The following is a 7,562-nucleotide window of genomic DNA, read 5'->3' on the forward strand; positions in this document are numbered from 1 at the left end:
ATGAGCACCGCAGAATTCGGAATGAACAGTTCCATACCCTGAAGTACCACATCGGCAACAGAGTCGGCAATAACGCTCGGATCATCCAGCGAGAAACAAACCTGCCCACATGGGTAGGAGGCAAAGAAGGACCGCATCCCATCCCAATCCACTGACTTGTAGTGCCACTCGCGGTGGCAGCCCATGAAACGAGGTCGTGAGTACGCGCAACCGGCACTGTACTCCGAACGAGACAGTGGTCCGACGAGCCCAGAGGGGGATCGACGATAACCTGATAGCTATCCGGATGAGAAGTCAGCAGAAGGTCCAACAGGGAAGGTGTATGATCCTTCACGTCCGGTATTCGCATTGGCGAGGTGACCAGTTGTGTCAAATCATATGCTAAAACGAAGTCGAGAACAGATCTACCCGCATGATCGGTAGTACGTGATCCAAGCCATTCGGCATGGTGGGCATTAAAATCACCAAGAACCACGATCTCTGCGGATGGGATCTGCTGCAGCACGGAATCTGTAGCCATTTGGACGTGCTCAACCAGTCGGTCGGTTTTGGCATTACTGCTATGGGACCTATATAGGCAAGCGTAGATTCGCGGACGGTCGTCACAATCTACACGCAGCCAGATAATCGATAGGTCCTGTCCTTCAAGGCTGCCGGGGCGTCGAGATCAGTTATCATCTCTGACGTAAACGCACACCCCAGCTCGTGGTACAAAGGAATGTTCCAATTTATACCCGGGGTAGGAAAGAAAAGTCGTATCGGCAGGAGAAGATATCTGGGTCTCGGTAAGAAAGAGCAAGGCCGTTCGCCGTCTCAAGGTGAAAGTGAACGGCGTCAAGTTCGAGTTGAGTCCCCTTTTGTTGCAGAAGTCCACAGTGAGGGTGGTAGGGGTTGCCTTATGATGCCTGCTCCGCTTGCCCCGAACAGTGGCGAGAGCAAAATTGCCAAGAATTCGGAGGGCAGCCTGGGCATCCCTGCTCAGGTGGTGTACGTCCTGAGCATGGATACTCTCACGTACATAAGAACACGCAGCTATTATTTGTAGTTGAATATACCACCTCTTTGGAGAGAACTGGCTTGCATATTTGTTATTCCTAATTGATAAAAAAATTTAACTATACAAGATGTTTTATTCATTATAAAATATATTCACTTGGTGGTAGGGCTTTGTGCAAGCCCGCCTGGGTACGTTCCACTCACTCATCAGACTACCAGCAGCAGCAGTATCCAGTAGTTTCTTTCTAGTGTAGTGTTCCGGGTTGAAGTGTGAGTGAGTCAGTATAAGGCACAGAACACCTAAGATCCCAAAGTTGTCATATCATTAAATAACAATTTCTTTGTATATTTTCCTTCTGAAATTGTTAAACGTTTTCTGGGTGCACTTTGTAAATTCGTATACATTGTTCTTGTTCCATATATGGGTTATATCCCTATGTAGTTGAAAAATCAAGAGTTACAACTTGCAAGTATAAAAAAAGATATTCACAATAAACAAGCATTTATAATAATAATGAGTCAAGATGGCCCAGTAGTTAGAACGCGTGCTTCTTAACCGATGATTTCGGGTTCAAACCCAGGCAGGCACGACTGAATTTTCATGTGCTTAGTTTGTGTTTATAATTTATCTCGTGCTCGACGGTGAAGGAAAACATCGTGTGGAAACCTGCATGTATCTAATTTCAACGAAATTCTGCACATGTGTATTCCACCAACCCGCATTGGAACAGCGTGGGGGAATATGCTCCAAACCTTCTCCTCAAAGGGAGAGGAGGCTTTAGCCCAGCAGTGGGAAATTTACAGGCTGCGAATGTAAAAAAAAAATCTATAATAATATTATAAATCTGAAAGTAACTCTGTCTGTTACGATTGCACGCCTCAGCTATTAAACCGAATTTATGAATGAAAGAAGCTTGAACCTAAGGAAGGGCCTAGGTTTCTATACACACGAGTGCGTTCGCACTAGTACTTAAATTCGATAATACCATTTATGTTTCACGGCTCGTGTTCATCATCTGATCGTGACGAGAGATTATTAATTTCTTCGTTCAAATCGTCCTTGACCTTAATAGGTTTTTTCGTCTAACGTAATTAATTATACTTTTCACGTCACTATAATTAGGTGGTTGTCATGAACACTCGCTAACGATCAATGACCTCATAATAAACACTGTTAAACAAAATAATTCGTGTATTAATCACAACTCATAAGTTCAGAAACAATTCACAAGTATTCCACTGCTGGGCAAAATGTTATACTTTATTTATGTTGATAGGGTTTGGCCGCATTGATATGGGCGTGTGACAGAAATTCTTCGAACATACGCAGGTGTCCTCACGATGTTTTCCTTCACCGCTGAGAATAAGATTAATTAATATTAGACGAGCGTCTCAAGCGTCTACTGGCGACAACTAATCAGTGGTGCTTGACTACGTGCAAAGCGTTAGATCCAGGTGTTCTATCGACTGTGGTTTGTTATCTTGTCTCTCTGTATAAATTATTTTTTATAACAATAAACTTAAATTAACAGGTTATTATTCGAAAAATATCTGTAGTGTATGTCTTAAGTAATTTTAAGGCAAGGTCCATCGTTGACAAGGCGTCGCGGCTTATTGATCGGCACATGGGACCTCTGGAATAGCTCAATTTGAGCGCATATAATAAAATGATAATTTTGTTTTCTTTGTTATTTTAGTAAGTAAGTAAAACGAATTCATAGAAAATAGTTTAAACAATATTGAGCATGATGATATATTTTCCAATGACTTATTATTACTCTTATTGGTGGTAGAGCTTTGTGCAAACCCGTCTGTATGGGTATCACCCACTCATCAGATATTCGACGTATGGTGTGTAAGCCAGTGAAATACTTAAATACTTTTACTTACGATTTTTAGTATATTTCTGTATAAACATGTTATGTTTAGTATTAGTTTATATAATTAACTATTCTAGCTTCCCTTGTATTGTTTCTCAAAAGTCGACATATTTCGGGGAGACTTCGTTTCCCATTTCCCATCATACCGTACGAAATAACGTCATTTGCATTCGACGAACTAAAATCCACAGCAAACATTTCAAACAAAAATAGTTGATAATAAAAATATTACGAAAAATAAATATTGTTTATTTCAGTGTTAGTTTGTTTTTATATATAAATAGAATTGTTATTATTTGTCGATTCTGTAATATCATTTCCGAAAAAGAGAGTAGCCAATATTCGTGTACCGTCAATGTTGTCAATTTTACTTCTTCTTCTTCGTGTGCTTCATAACTGAAGGTCGTGCTTGCCATGAAATGCTTTCACTGATGTGTCGACTAGCTTTCTCCACACCACTCTGTCCTCGGCTAGTCTCAGGGCAGTCGGAATATTGATTCCCAATATATTTTTAATCTGGTCGAACCAGCGGGTTACAACCGGTTTATCCAGACTGTTTGGTTGTCTTCGGGCAATATGACCAAGATATCTTAGACCTCGTAGGTAGCGTGGAGGTAGATATAGTGGATAGTCTGGTTCCATAATAATCTAAACTACAGTTTGGTCAAGTATACACTTATTGGTTCTATTTGCTGTCCACGTCAATTTTACATTAAGTTTAATTCTGTAACAGGCCATAAAAAACGAAGGTCCTTAATAAATAAATAAATGAATTTATAACCAATGTCATGCATCATTATGTAAGGATTCTAACGATATCCCAGACACTCACATCTTTATACAAGTTAAGAAGAATTAAATGAACTTAAATATACCCATAACGTGAAAATATAACCTCTCTTTTTTGGGAAGTCGTGTAAGAAATGCTTCTAAGAGTCTACTTCGAATGAAATATATTTTGATTGTATTAAATGCTAATGCATTATAGAAGTCGAAATAGCTCCGTAGACAATTCACGGGCTTAAATCCAGTAACCACTGAGTTAAGAGTGAAGAGAAAATTTTACAAATTCATCTCTTGTTCGGCGGTTAAGGAAGACATCGTGAGAAAACCTGCACGTGTCGGAGCTAATGCTGTGATATTTATTTACGCCGACTACCAGCGGCGCAACGTGGTGGATTAAAATGCTTTTCCCAAGCTGTTGGCAGCTATTGTACTTACTATTGTTACGGATTTATGATCAAAACAGTTTTATAATAGTTTTATAGTAGGATTACTTGGTGGGCTTTGTCCCCGGGTAGATAGCGCACTCATCAGACATTTTACCGGTTAACAACAAAACTGTATTGTTTGTATGTATTGTTTGTATTACAGAGACTTTTGTCTGCAATATAAAAATCTTAGGTATAAATTTTATATGGTATTTACATATTTTTTTTTTAAATTTAGCAGCCTATAAATTTTCCCACTGCTGGGCTAAAGGCCTCCTCTCCCTTTGAGGAGAAGGTTTGGAGCATATTTCACCACGCTGCTCCAATGCGGGTTGGCGGAATACACATGTGGCAGATTTTCGTTGAAATTAGACACATGCAGGTTTCCTCACGATGTTTTCCTTCACAGCCGAGCACGAGATGAATTATAAGCACATAAAAATTCAGTGGTGCCTGCCTGGGTTTGAACCCGAAATCATCGGTTAAGATGCACGCGTTCTAACCACTGGGCCATCTCGGCTCTTTACATTGTATTATATAATTATTGGTAGGGCTTTGTGGGAGTCTGGGTACGTAGTACCTTACTTACTATTCTTAGTATTGTTGTGATCTGGTTTGAAGAGTAAGTAAGCCAATGTACAGGCAGAAGGGACATAGAACCTTAGTTCTCCCAAGGTTGGCGCATTGGCGATATGAGGATTGGTTAATATATCTTACAGCGCCAATATCTATTTAGTAGTATCAGGTGACCGATTTGCCAGTCCGCCTACCTGTATAAAAAAAGCATCAGCGATATTCAGTATAAAAAAATTGTGATATTTTGTTAGGCAATTTTTAGTGATACCTTGAAAAATCGTGGGTAAATGGGGGTAGCTAAGCTATTTTAAAATACATTAAAAAAAGAGAGTGTTATAGTATTTTGCACCGTATGTTATTTTTAATAATCCTATTACTTGAAAGTATTGTTCGATAGCTTGGAAATTCTTTCGAAAATCCTTACTAATATTTAAAAATATATCATAAGGTTATTCGTAATTTGTGATTTCAATTCAAAATAGAAAAGGTTCCTCTTCAACATTCACACATTATGCTCCAATAGGTGATTTTAGCCTAACGATATTTTTTTTTGACTTCGATGACAAAGAAGTTTTTACTATTGACTGGCCTTAAGCTGGATACATTTCTCTTCCGTCATTTATCGTGCAGTTGATTACAATTAGGTGGATGTCATGAACACTGCCTAACGATCCGATCTTGGGCGACGTATTATAAATGTTATATATTAAAATTAATGTATTTTTCGGATCCTGTAAGGTTTTATACTATTTATCAGAAAGAGTTTCTTTGATAGTATGAGATAACGACGCGACATATGTCTTTAAATTAATATTACGTAGTATTAAAAAAAAAACAGAAAATATTTTTTTTGCAAAATAAAAGAACAATTGAAATTCAAATTTCGAATAGAATAAATTGTTTAAATTCAATTGATTACAATCTCTATTGTCTCATCTCAATGTATACTTGAAGCATTTGTTGAATTTCAGTATATATGAATTTCAAACGAAAGCTCGCGAGTCCGCATGTATCAGTAATTATTGTAATCACTTAACATTTACAACTGGAATATTACTCACTTTTTGCATTGCATTCTCTGAATTTCCGCCGGTTATCAAGGCTATTTCTAATTTGAATATAATTACTGTTATTTACTTTAAAAACATATTTATTAGTTAATATTTGCATTATTTTATTGTTTACTAAAGTAAAACTGTAGTAAACGTATAAATGTCAGGTTTTACGTGGTTTCTGAGGGCAAGGGACTTTAAATACAGTTAACTTCCAAAACTTTGATTTCTTGCTGAGAATTTCTAGGTAATTCAGGTTCAGGGTCAACGGCTTTACGTGTTTTCCGAGGCACGAGAGCGCACACACTTCCAACTTCCAGACTTTGGGCTTTTAATAAAAAAACATCGACAGAAAAACCCAATAATTTTTACCTCGGGATATGTGCCTTATATCAAGCCACTAGACCAACGAGGCTGTCAAAAATAATGGGGGACGGTGCGTACGTTATCCGCATTTGGGGGGCAGAGGTTGACCCCACCGCAGTGCAGTGGTGCAACCTCGCTATAGGGGAACCGCCTTCGTGATCACGGTGTCTTCTAAGCCAGATAAGTACAAGTTAAATATATATATCAGTTACTATATATGTAAAAGAGAATCAAATTGGTTGCTTTGCTTAAATAACGATGACACTGAAAAACTATCAAAGTTTTAGTATAAAGGAATATGCAAACACACATATACGCAATCACGAATACCAATAAAATGAAATCAATTAAATTTTTTTTAATAGATGTTAAGACTAATGGAGCACCTGATGGCAAGTGGTCACTATCACACATAGAGGTTGGTGGTGTAAGAAATATTAACCATCCCTTGTGACACAAACCAGGGGAACTAAGATCTTATATCCCTCCTACCAATTATAAACAAAATAAAGAAATCGCAGTTTAGTTCTAGAGTTTTAGACTAGAATTTGTTCTTTTATGTTCCAATAATTATTGTAGTACTAAAATAAGAGCCTGTAAGTGTCCCACTGTTGGGCTAAGGCCTTTTTTCCGTTTAGAGGAGAAGGGTTGGAGAATTTCATTGAAATTAGACACATGCAAGTTTCCTCACAATGTTTCCCTTTGAATGTGAATGAAAAATCAGTGGTGCTTGTCCGGGTTTGAATCTGCTATCATCGGTAAAGATGCACGTGTTCAAACCACTGGGCCATCACAGCTCTCATTATATACTACATAATTGTAATAGTAATAACTTTTACAGTTAGTATTGAAGTTACTTAAGTTACAAGAAAGGAGCGTACTCATTTTCAAGACCCCTGTGTTGCAAATGTCCATGGGCGGTGGTAATCACTTTCCCAAAATAAAAAAAATAACTAGTTTCAGTTCCATGTATTGTGGACTAAATTATTAATGTATCACGCACACACACACGATCAATTAACGTTGTGTACCAATATCAGTTCTTGGTTATATGTATAAACATGTAACAAATAAGTAATGGATCTCAGGAAGTGCAGGCTTGGTAACTCTTCTTGAATTTTTTTGTTGGCAATTCATCCCGAAGCGGATATTGCTTAAGATTATAATGTTTTACTGTTAATTGTGAAAAGTGTCACTTTATAAAACAAGTTGAATCAACGATATTTGAATTGTTTTTTTTTTTAATTTAAAATGTTTTGTATACTAAAGTGTTATAATATATATATATATATATATATATATATATATATATATATATATATATATATATATGGCTTTTATTTTTGTTTTTTTTTTTTAAATATGCTATTTAGTTAATCTAAGTGTTAACTAAAATACATTTAACGACTCCATGTAAAACAAGAATCTATCTTAATAATTATTATTAAAAATAATATAATTTTATGTGCTTGTAGTTTCTG

General features: G+C 37.0%; 1 pseudogene; it reads right to left on the reverse strand.

Moving 5' to 3' along the window:
• Positions 1 to 6,147: 6,147 nt before the first annotated feature.
• On the reverse strand, positions 6,148 to 6,269 carry LOC125071211 (annotated as a pseudogene).
• Between the last annotated feature and the right edge of the window lie 1,293 nt (positions 6,270 to 7,562).

This window comes from Vanessa atalanta, chromosome 18 (genome assembly GCF_905147765.1).
Source record: "Vanessa atalanta chromosome 18, ilVanAtal1.2, whole genome shotgun sequence".
NCBI lineage: Eukaryota > Metazoa > Arthropoda > Insecta > Lepidoptera > Nymphalidae > Vanessa > Vanessa atalanta.